The sequence below is a fragment of the Polyodon spathula genome, chromosome 41, assembly GCF_017654505.1.
Source record: "Polyodon spathula isolate WHYD16114869_AA chromosome 41, ASM1765450v1, whole genome shotgun sequence".
In the NCBI taxonomy this organism is placed as follows: domain Eukaryota; kingdom Metazoa; phylum Chordata; class Actinopteri; order Acipenseriformes; family Polyodontidae; genus Polyodon; species Polyodon spathula.
Window position 1 is genome coordinate 1,013,827 of NC_054574.1, and position 13,096 is coordinate 1,026,922.

Genomic DNA, 13,096 nt, shown 5'->3' on the forward strand with positions numbered 1-13,096 from the left:
AGACACACCTGAGGTTATAATCTAGCTTGTAGTAAAACCTGGATTGTATGAAACAGCTATGCAATGAGTTATTTCCAACCCTGCAATACATGGGGGAATTGCTTGAAATTCCTTCTTCTTTGCAGTATTACAGACAGTGAATAAACCTAAATTTCCCCAGGAGTAACTAGTTTTATTTTATCAGTTCTTATCACTGCTTGCTTTCAAGACCTTCAGTGCAGCCCAAAAACAATCAAAAGAAAAGGATTATTTTTTGTCTAGACAACCCGCTCGAGTTTTCCTCCCACCAGTCCACAAAAATGTGTGCTATTAACAATGACCGTTTTGTTCCAGCGAGCACGCTGTGCTACGCCAGAGCCACCAACCACTGCTTCTCTTCAAGTCACTGAAAATGTAAAAATAAATTCAGGAAAGCTCAATGTTTGTTCAGGTCAAATCAGTTAAACCGTACAGTGTTGGACACGGGCTCTGCGGCGCCCAAAGAAATTCCATTTTGTATTTGTCATTCCGTGTAAACATTAATTACAATCAGGAAAGATAGGTCTGCTTGTTTTTTTTTAAGTGAGGCTTTGAATAGATCTTTTTTTTTTTTTATTTTATGTGTTAAGCATTACAAAAAAAATGTTTTTCTAGTAACATTTTTTTAATTAACAAGTTGAATTATTTTTAGCTGGCAGCAGACAGGATTTCATTCTGTTGCTGTGAAAACAAATTATTAACAGTGTATTTAAATTATGATAAAAGCCTAACACTGCTGTCGGTATCATTTCAAATTTATTTAAATTGAGTTGTTATTTCACCCTAATAATCCATAGACAAATGTGAACATATTACAATATAGTAAAATGTAATTTTACAACAGTGGTCAAATAAACTAGATCTGAGTAAAATATCAACGACCTTCTTGAGTTTAAAAAAATTAATAAAAATATACAAGTTGCCACATATTCATTATTTAAAAAAAAAATTCTTAACCTTGACTCATTTTCTTATTAAAGGTTTTTTTTTTTTTTTAAATTAAATAAATGAATTCTAGAATGAAAAAAAGAAAAGCTCCCTCAGATTTCCCATAATACGAGTATTCCACAGGCACTGTAGCTAAGGAAAACGCAGACTCCTGCGTCTCCCACGTTGACAGCTGGGGGACTCACTGTACAGGATTCCCAGGTCAGCACACACTGAAATATCTGTGACTGTGTTAGCAGGGGATTCAAGCGCCCCACTGCTACCCGAGTCAAAATACTAGATCTCGGTGCGCAAAAGAACTACAGCATCCCCTGGCTGCTTGTTGTAGGTCTCAAAGGGCTCTGATGGCAGAGTTCATCTCTCTGCTAGCAGGGTAGCTAGGGGACTGAGAGGTTTAATCTGGTACCCGCTGTGATTTTTTTTTTCTCAGGTTCTACGGAAAGTAAACACGTAAACCACTACCAGAACATCAATGGAAAAGATTTCACAAAGCTGATTACTCCAAAAGGCATCTGCAACCATCATCATGTGAAAGGAGAAAAACTTGGTAGGGCTCTTCAGATATTCTTGAGTCGTTTATTACTAGTAACACAAGGTTATTTAACTCTGTAAAAACTCTGATTTTATGAATAAAATACAGTGTGATATTTATTCAACTGTTGTTAATGACACCTTCTATAGCTGACTTTCATAAAAACAGACTTTGTAAAAACGTTCTTTAAATAACTCCTGAGTTAAAGCTTTGTGAACAGAGTTCATTAACAGGTGTTTTTCTCCCTAGATTCTGATAGAATGTTTCTCACTTCTCAATAGAGTCAGTCTTAATGGGCTCTGTTATTCCACTATGTGTAAGATCTTCTATGATTGCAATTCCATTACAATCCCACCTGTTGTATTTTCCAAAGGTGGTAATAAATAAATAAATGCGTTCCAGCATGACACAAGAGATACAATAATGTATCAGGATTTCAGCACGGCACAGTTTGGCCCAACAACTAATTTACTTTATTTCGTTGTTTTTGAAATGCATTGATCCTCAGTTCTTCACCCCGCTAGCTTCTCTTTTCTTTCTTTTGTTTGTATGTCAGACAACTGCAATTGTCAGGTTTGGGGTTCAACATGACCGGGTCATAAAACCTTCTTTAAAATCAGATTACAAGCCGCGGGGTGTGCTAATCCCCTGAATAGGTTAAAAGCCAATGTTTTGCACACAGGTGGCCAGTGTGTCATTATCTCTATTGAAATTCCAGCAATCCCCTCTAATTGCAATAATAAACACAGAGAATGTTTATGCAAGTCCTTATAACAGACTCTCTGCCTGGTGTCTGCACGGGATCCTGCTGCGTGAAGCCTGGCATTCTACTGCAGCTTTATCGTTTCATCTTTCTAGACACATGGAAAGACAATAATGGCTTTGGTAATGGCCATGTGGGTTCGGCAAATGCTATTTATTTTTTTAACAGTAAAACTACTAAACACTGTATCGGTGTAAGTTTCAGCTTCCTAATGACACTTTTACAAACAATGCTCTAATGACCACATACTTCCAAAAAGGAATGTGATGACTCTTAATGAGGTTCAACAGTCCCTTTTTTCTTCTGTGCTCCACCTTCATTACTGCACACTGTGAGGCCAGGGCTTTAGCGTGGTGGTTATAGAAAAGGTATTTGGATAACTGATACGTGCGTTGGGTGAATACTGAACATATGTCTTTCATAACAATCTTTGGGACCTTGGTAAAGATTTTGTCTCGTTGCCCCTCACACTCAGTGTGAGGGCTGTCAGAGCTGTGAACGCAGTGATGACCATATCTTGGCAGAGCTGGCTTAAGGGGTTTGGCTTCCTAGGTTGTGAAGACAGCGCTTGCCCGCTGGAGGGAAAATAAACCCAAATTTAATACTCATTCCTCAGGGGTCGAGCCGGCGCGCGCTACTGAAATAGGAGAAGACACTGACAGGCGCCAGCTGCATGTCAATGCACAGCTGCTCCAGTCACATTGCTCCCAGCAGGTGTCACTGCCAGGCAGACCTGTTGTGGATTCTGACGAGGGGAAATATAGTGGGAAAAAAACCTCTGGAATAATCTAAACTTTATTATCTCTGATACCTCAGACAGGCATTAGATGCAGCACAATGGTCCTTTTCAAAATGCTCGAACTAATGAATACTGTTAATAATCTGTACAATTACAACACAGAGGCTTTGTAGACTGATGTAAGGAGGCCAACAGTCAATATACTGAATTGCATGAAAGCCTGAACTAAGCTACCACATGCTCTGACCAGCCAGTGAACCCCAGAAAACAGATTTTCTTTTTTCAAATCAATCGAAAGAGGCTAATAAACACACACCTGTTCCGAGGATCAGCACATGTCCAGGTCCCTTTGGTGACCAGTTAATTGAGATTTCACTGTATTTACAAAAGGTCATAAAACAAATAGGGGTGTCTTACTCAAGCAACAGTCCAGGTTTGGGGGAGTGGCTGCAGTTAGCATTCAGATTTAATTGACCGCTTGAAGCTTGTCACCCAGCTCAATAAGATAAGAACCCAGGAGAATTGATTTACTATAGGAACTCCTCAGGGCAAGATTGTGACGACAACCAAGTAAACAGAGTGCCTGAGAGCACTTTAAGTGCTCATATCCAGCCTTCAGCACAAACAAACACGAATCTTAAGATTCCTATCAGTTTTTGGTTGAGTTCCATTAAAAGCGGAAGCTGTCTGTTTACAACAAAACAGAGATACACCCCCAAGCCAAATCAGGTTTCTCTTCCATAGGACTTACAGCCTCGTTTTCATCCTTGGGTCTTGGACAGCATTTACAAAAACAATCCTTCAAATCATCTCCGGAACAATTTAAATTCAATTAAATAAATGTGAACCTCTTTATCCAAACTTTTAAATGTTTATATTTTCAAGGCATGCAATGAGCTGAAAATGTTAGAAGGAGTTCCTTGGGTACTACAGAGGCACTACACTATACTTCAGTCACTACAAGCACCTTACTTGCAAGGTCTTGCAAAGCATGTCTTCATCAATTGAAACTCTGTCCGTAAAATAAAGAGAACAGCAGTCCATACTGGGAGCTGTCGGTCCTGTCCTTTTCCAGGAAGGTGCTCTTGTGTCAATCGGCAGCTCACCTTTCTCCAGTTTCTGTCACTCGTCAACGCATTAATACCATGAACCCTGCAGGCATGTAGACCTGCATGGCCTAATCCTCCCAGTTTCACAAAGACAAGATGAGCTGGAGGTTAAATACTTTTGTTCCTTACATTTTGTCCTTGTCAGCATGCCAAGGGAAGCTCCTAATCTTACGAGAGAAGCGAGAGAGGCTTCGGTTGTCTGCACACAAAGGAGATGCAAGAATACCAGGAATGCTAAAATACACCCAGAGGACTTCAGGTAATCTTGAAATCTAGTATTCCGAGTTTACTCTTCCTAATCTGTCTTAATTCCTGCAGTCACATTCAGAGGACAATAGTCAATTAATCACTCATTCATCTTCAGGCAAACTGTACAGTAATTAACCTGTCATCTGCTTTTAACAGTGCTTTTCATGGTGACGCAGAATATTTAGTGTGACAGCCTGTCCAACAATATCTGTCATATAATGAATAAATAATATTATGTTGTTATGAGACTATATTCATTAGGTGTATATGGAAACTGTTATATGGTACTGGTGTAAGCTACTGAAACTACAGCAACTGAATGATGGCATGCACAGTATAGCACTTGCTGAGACCAGATCTATTTCAGAAGCTCTGTCCTCATGACCCTGTTAAATACAGCAGTTTCCTTCACAAATGAGCAGGCTTTGAGACAGTCAGCATGCTCTCCCATGGAGTGCTGCCTACATCAGGGACACACACAGGGGGTCTATTTGTAATTAACCCTGGATTAAGTGTGGTTAATTACCATTACACTAGCAGTGTGCCACTATCGGTTTAGAAGCCAGTTGTTAAAGCAGAAACCTGCCTGTGCTATACTTTACATGGGCTACAAATAGCAAGAAATCCCCCCCACCCCTTCGAAAATTTCTAATTATCTGCAGTGCTAGCAATGATAACTAAAGCTAGTTTAGAAATGGTAATTTCTAACAAAATGGTACGTGACTTCTGAATCATACGTGATTTATTTTGTAATCCTGCTCTGGATAAATAAATAAAATAAAAACCAGTATTGATTACCATGCTTTAGCCCCTTAAAAAAAAAAAAAAAAGACTAAGAAAAAACCTCGGCAATAAAACAAGAAGCGCAAACAAAATCTTCCACATTAATGCACACCAAATGTAGCTGCAGTTCATTTCCCCCCCTTTAAAACTTTCTTTTAAACAAACAGAGCACTTACCAGACTACCAGCTCAGCTACCTGAATGTGTGCTTGCAGTTCCCATCATATGTCACTTAGCCAACGATTCTAACAAGCACCAATTTTCCTCCATTTAATCACAGCAGTAATCTTCTTAACTCAGCAAGCAATCCAAAGGTATCCAAAGGACGATCAATAAGATGTGAACGGCAAGCCCTTTTCACCCTGCAAGCTCCTCTAATACAAACGAGACCTGCAAGACTGCTTCTCTTTCTTGCCTGTGGTGTCAGGTAACACTCCCAAACAAAATGCTTCCCTTGTGCCTGCAGCTCTCTCTTCCTCCCTCCCTCCCTCCTCTTGCCTGATCTCCTCTTTACCCTGCAGGTGTGTGTAACTGACTTGCTGCAATCTGTAGAGTGACAGCTCCAGCCGACACATTGACACCATCTGATTTCAGCTCCTTAGGTTTTCTTTTTTAGGAGGGGGTGTTCTACAAAAAGAAACCACTTCAAGAAGCTGCTTTAACTGTTTCCTGAGATGAGCAAGGAGCCATTTTAAGATATCTGAGGTCTTGTATTAATGCTCAGGAGTGATTTACTGACCCCCCCCATTGTAAAATGAAATGCATTAAAGAAATAACAGAGTGCACTATTTCATAGGGTTACAGTTTTTAATAAAGCCAGTGCTGGTGTTATTATAACTACAGTTAGCTCTTGTTCCTAGAAACAAACCTCCTGGACTCAGCAGTCACATGTCAGTGAAACAAAGCGAGCCGCACTGTCAGAAACTGCTCTGGACTTGCTCCTTTTAAAAATAACTTCACAAATTTGGCAGGCTTTCAGCTATGCAGACACTGGAATTAACGCACAGGCACTTTGAATAATTGCTTGCTTTTGCACTGGGACCTGACCTGTCCTCCCAGGAGCTGAACTGTTTATTTGAGCTGTGCTGAGAACTCCAAACAGTCAGCTGTCCCGCAGCTCTTTGCCCGAGCCCTGCTGAGGCAACATAATATCCCCCGGCCGGCATTCCAGGATCCAGTTACCGAGGGGGAACAATACATGCACTGTTCTCTGCTTCCTTCTTAGAGGAGGTGTCTGCACCAGCGTCCACTTATGTCAGTCTTGGAGGGCAGATTCATATATCACACAGGACAGGAGCCGTCAGCTCTGACGGTGCTCATTTACCTCTATGGAGGTTGCTAATGAATTGGTCATGCTTCTTAAAGTAGATTTTCTTTAACTGCACGTACCTGTTTCAATACTAACTTCCCTCAACAGGCATAAACAGACTGGCAGGTACAGAGTTTATTTGTTCGTGGTCTAGTTGGTTCCCCCGACAGCGAAAGCTGCACAAAGTATATCCTTCAAATCTGGACAGGCAAATCAGTTTGTATTTGGAAGCAGAATACAGCCAATTAAACATGCAACTGCTCATCTTTAGAGCTGTCATCCCAGCTGCCAGTGAACAGTAGTAGTAGAACTGTAGCAATTATACCAGGTTTACAGACTTTTAAAAACTTAATTTTGCACATAGATTAGTGGGTTTATTTGCTTCAGGATTTGTAGGAATTAACAGTGGTTGTTTACCTTTTAGATTTAAAATATGCAGTCCCTTTGTATACAGTTTCCCTTCAGTTAAAGATTCCATTGCCTAATCCCTTTCTAAAACAGCCAGTATCATTGTGCTTTCTAGAGGATTTATCCACTTACCCATTTTTTTTTTACCCTTGTAGATGATGGAAGCCCTAAAAGCTGACCTCTGAGATCCCATTGTGACGTATTTGAAAGGCTGCTAATCTTGCCCAGAGGGTCAAACTCTGTTTATTTGTATGTTCTGCATTTACTGAGGTGTCAGCAAGGAGACTAACGTCGCCTCCTGGGGGACATGCAAACTATTCTTTAAATCAATCGAGATCGTTTAGAAACACGCCAGCCCTCCAGCTGCACTTTTGTGTTGGTGCGCACATTTCTTCATCTGAAATTGTAATGTTTATACTTTGGGAAACTAGAATGACTAACCCATTGGGATCTGGAGAGATCCTGCCCAAAACCTCACTGCATGTCAAACCAAATCGCAGAGCTCACAGTATCACTGGCTCGTTTCCAATCTGAGCTCTCATACCTCCACCGTTTCATGACTGTCTACTCAAGATTGCACACTTGCCAGTCAATACTGCACTTCGGTATCATACACCATGCTCAATATTCAAACTGTCCATCTCAGGGCCTTTTGAACTCTCTCTGTCCGAGGATTCAGGGTGTACAATGGTCTTAACGTTTCAAGTGTTAAGTGATAAGAATTTTGCCTAAATGTTTAGCCATTGTAACAAATAATAATAATAATAATCCATGTCATGTTAGTGTTTACATAGTAGTAAGCGTACAGTGTAGGTCTGTTTTAATATTTAACATTCCAAATATGTTCACGTTTAAACATGTATCTGGGTTTAATACTAAGGTTTAATGCCTAGGCTAATGTTCCTGTTATTACTTGAAGCATTAGGAGGTTATATAATACATTTGATAACTGAAACGGGCTGATAAATCAGCCTGAAGCACTAATTTACCAAAGTCATGTTTTACAGTATATCAGGTTTTGTTCTGCACTTCCATTAACAAAATGCATGTGGAGTGGCAATTAATACAATCAGATTCTTACTTTAGGGTGCGTAATTTTTAATGTTCTATGGGTAGTACATTTCGCATTAAATATACATATGCTTACATTGGGTAATATTTATCAGAAATCTAAAAGCCTTTTATATTAAATTTTCCATAAGGATGATCATTTGTTATAATAAAATTTAAATGGGATATCATTTAGATTTGCAGTGCATATTTCTTGCTGCGAAAAAAAAGTCCCTTACATATGTAGCTCTTGGGAATTTGTATCACCCATTTCAGCTCTAGTAATCTGAACCTTAATAGATTCAGTGCAACACAGAATCGTAACTTAAGGGGTTAATGTATTGCACTTTGCCTTACAATTAAAATGTCACTCTCTGTGCAGATCTCATTACCTAAATCCAATTTTAATTAAACAAATGTGCCCTGAGCACAAGATGATGGCAATTCGGGATTTTTTTAAAACGCATTTTTGCATTAGGACCTGAGCAACAAAGGGCACTGAAAAGTCTTAGTTATCTCGATTGCACTGCACTTCAATCAAGTTGTACTTAGATGTCAAGTAGTAGTTAATTTGCCTCTTGCAAAAGGTCTACAGCAAGTGTTCTCCGTTTTGGACGCTTGCATCTCTGCAGTCACCTATCAATCTGTATGTTGGAGGGTGTGTGGTAGTACCTCTACTACTTGGTACTACTACAAAATTAAAAGACTACTGCTTATAAAACGCTGAACTTTATCGCAGTACTGTTGCAGTTGTAAGGTACAGATAACATTATGAAACATCCAACAGGAGGAGTTTTTTTTTTAATCTTTGTTTGCAAACTTCAAAAAAATGTAATGATTTGAATGTTCAGGATGCTGGTTGCACCAAACAGCAAAGAAAGATGTTGAATCCAGAAGCAGAAACCCTTAACCCCTACCATTTATGAGGAGAAATCCCAGAAGCAGCCCAGTCTTTCAACAAACATCATCTTAACACCTAAGTGACAGCTTGGAAGCAGCCTAAGGAGCTCGTTAGGCATTAGGTAAGGGGCACCTCAGCAATCCCCCTTCCTATCCTCTCACCCTTTGACTGACATGAGAATAATTGGACAAAACAAACCCCAGGCACAGTGTGTTTGCCAGGGCCTTAAAAAAGTTGCACTGAGCCCATCAAAACAACAGTGTTGACTGGTTCATGTCACAGCAAATCGTCAAACACTGCCTGCTGTTGATACACAGGCCCAAGACAGCTCTGGAAATAGCACTTTGGTTTTTCCAACAAGTGACAGGCTTTGTATGCTTCATGTCAGGATGTTGTCAGTCATAGACAGGTGAGTGGCAGACATCTCAAAGCAGGTGCTGTAACTCCTAAAAATATACATCGCCAGCACTTGTTTGCAGGGTGAACTTGTTAATGGAAATCAGCCAGCTGAACCCATTTTGATGCATGTGTATGGAGTGAGGTTCTGTATTAAAACTTGTATTTGTATTTTTTTTCTTAATTTAATGCACAAGCCTTTTACATGTCTTCTAAGAACAACATACTGTTAGTGAACTTTGAGAAAGTCTTCATGAACTTGCAGGCTGATAAAAGGTTTCTTGAGGACACAGTTTGAGGGAATAGTGGAGTTACTGTAATTATCTTAAGTAAGAGCTATGAAAAACTGCCCTGCTTTTTTTTCTGTATCAAATTAATTTAGGATCCACGCAGTTGTTATAAAAACAGATCTTCTGGTACTACAGCTATGGCCAAAAGTTTTGTATCACCCTATAGAATTAACTGATATTTGCTTCATAAAACCTGCTGAATAATGTTACATTAACATATTGAATTATGCACCGCATTGTAGTTTTCTGTATACTTAACGAAAAACTAACAAAAATTTTAAAATTTGACATTTCGAAATCTAAAAAATGAAATACTGTACTACTATCATGGCTTCCGGTAGACTTTTGCGATATCGTTTTGTACTTTCTTTGATTACACAGTGTTAAATAAAATATTTACATTATGTCTCAATCCTAAAATTCTAGGTAATGCAAAACGTTTGGCCGCAGCTGTACATTATCCACTAGTAGGATGGATAGGTTATTGCTGCAATTTTCAACATAAAAGCTGAAACCATGCAACAGCATTCACATCAATTCATCAATTGAGTAATACCGGTACACACAGGAAACAACACAGTTAAAACCATTACATGAGAGGATACTGTTAGATGTTACACTGAGCAACATATTGATTAGGGTAAGCGAGCAGCCATTGATCACACTCCAAGCAAGACGATTTACTACAAGTCATCATCATCCACTTTATCAAACCAGTCTTCTATCAAAAAACAGGTTCATTTGTCAAGCATACACACACACACACACATACACACACACAAAGAATAAATTCAATATATATGAATCTGTTTGACAGCATTAAGAAGCACCCAGAAACCAGAAGCCTGCCTGGTGTGCGGCTGCTTCAATTCCAGAGCCTGGCTCTAAATCATATACAAAGCCATTGATTTGTTAACCTTTGTGTGCTGGTGTCAAAGGTGCTGTTGCTCTTTACACAAACCTGACATGCACTGCTGGCAAGACTGCGATAGGTTGCCATGACTTAACTTATCACCTGGTATAAAAGACCCACAGCGCCCAAGCGTGATCAGGTATTCAGGAATTCATACCAGCCTGGTTCGGTTTACAGGCTGACAGGCAGAGGAGGGATTCATTCCTGTGACCTTCCAATGCTGTGGGTCAAGGCACCAGCGAGTCTGTGTGCTGAGATAGTAACATGAGCACTGCAGGAGCCGGTCTTATCTCTATAAGTTTACACTCCCCTGGATACTTCTAACAGGATTTATTGAAACTGTGCTTAATTTGTTATGACTAACCTATAAATAAACGCCATGGGAAAGCAAAAGACAACATGTACACATCATCTCAGTAGCTTTAATTTTCCTGAAGTACTTCATTTATATAATGTAAAACCAAGCGATTTTTACGATTTTGTTCTGTATGTTATAAACCCCTGGAAAACACTGGGGACAAATATATTCTTGCAAAATACTAACTAGATACTGTATATACTGTACGAGCATGGTCCCACAACAAGGTATAACCCCGCTAAGGAGATCTCACAACAAATGCATATATCTGTGTCAACCCTGTATGTTCACCTTGCATGTGCCACTATTGTAGCATAATGCTTAATTAAGCACAAGCTACTGCACAACATTTGTTTTTAAATATTCTGATGATGGAAACGGCTATTCTCCGCTTTCCAGCGCAGTGAATCCTCCCCTGTTCAGAGCCCTGTCTTTGAATCCAAATATGGTTCCCCATCCCTAATCACTCCAAACAAGCTGATTCACTTGAAAGCTATCCTGTGTTTAAAAGAGCCCTTGAAAGCAATTCAGAGACTCTTCACAATGCTATCTGGTGAGAAAGTTTACACTAGACATTTAACAACTTCAGCGTGGCGCCCCATACCTTCCACAAATACACCCACTCAATGAAAGGCAGAAGCACATCATTCCTTGCCTTGTGACAGACAGGTTTGTAGCTGACAGCACTTGTCTGCAGTGCAAGCTTGTTTAAAATACTAAATCAATGTCTAGAAATGTCCATTTATAGCCATCGCTAAATTAATTTCCAAACAAGTGTGGGGCAACAAACTGTAAATAGCACATGCTTTTGGCATATCCAAGACTGCCCCCATTACTGTTATGGCAGGTGTTTCGATTTTTTTTAATTCATCCCCTGTCTATGCCATCTGTTGATGTTTTTCCCCACCATGAACAAGGGTACTGTAGTATAAAACCGCCACCACTGGCACACCTTGGGTTTGTACATGGAGCAATAGCCCTTATCTTATCTATAATGCTGTCTTGGCTGTGTGTTTAAAGTGCAATCATTTGAATCCGATAACAAATGATAACAAGCGCTTTCTTAAGTTCCATTAATGGCCCATATAATTGATGTTTGTTGAACTTTCTCCTTTTCACAGTGACTAGGTTCAAAAAGCTAACAGTCCACATCTGTGTGCACTTCAACAGAGTCTGTAATTACTGTTAACGTTTAATAATTATGAGTTCATTGGAGCGGTAACCGACTGGATTGGATCCAGATTGGAAAGTGAAAGAAAGGCTGTATGAAAATGAACTGAACACCCAATTATACACAGGATCTAATATTGTGAAAATAAACCGCAGTGGCACATGTGAGGGAGGTGGAAGGGGACAGTCTATTCCATTTGCTTCAATAGTTCAGGCTAATGGGTTACAATGCGAATGTAAAAAAAAAAAAAAAGTGGTTGTCACTCATCTAGTTTTAATAATAATAATTAGAAATGTCAGCGGATTTATAATGTGCCAATACATGTGGAACATTTTGCTGACGGTAATTTCCAAGTAATTCATACAAGATGGTAAAGCGAAGTTTAAACAGTGAGGGATCAAAACTCAATGAAGTCATTTAAAATGTATATTAAGTTAAAATATAGTGTGCAGGGTGTCGCCTGCTGTGCAAAACGGTGTCTGTTATAATGAGACACCCCACACACCCTGCATTACTATAACTAACAAAAACAAACACTGAAATCAGGAACTACAAAGGGGTTGTTTTTTTTTTAAGTTTAGAATTGTGCCTTCTGTGCACAGGACACAATGCTGTGGAATTCTGTGCGCAGGACACAATGCTGTGGAATTCTGTGCGCAGGACACAATGCTGTGGAATTCTGTGCGCAGGACACAATGCTGTGGAATTCTGTGCGCAGGACACAATGCTGTGGAATTCTGTGCACAGGACACAATGCAGTGGAATTCTGTGCACAGGACACAATGCAGTGGAATTCTGTGCGCAGGACACAATGCTGTGGAATTCTGTGCGCAGGACACAATGCTGTGGAATTCTGTGCGCAGGACACAATGCTGTGGAATTCTGTGCGCAGGACACAATGCAGTGGAATTCTGTGTACAGGACACAATGCAGTGGAATTCTGTGCACAGGACACAATGCTGTGGAATTCTGTGCGCAGGACACAATGCTGTGGAATTCTGTGCGCAGGACACAATGCTGTGGAATTCTGTGCGCAGGACACAATGCTGTGGAATTCTGTGCACAGGACACAATGCAGTGGAATTCTGTGCGCAGGACACAATGCAGTGGAATTCTGTGCACAGGACACAATGCAGTGGAATTCTGTGCACAGGACACAA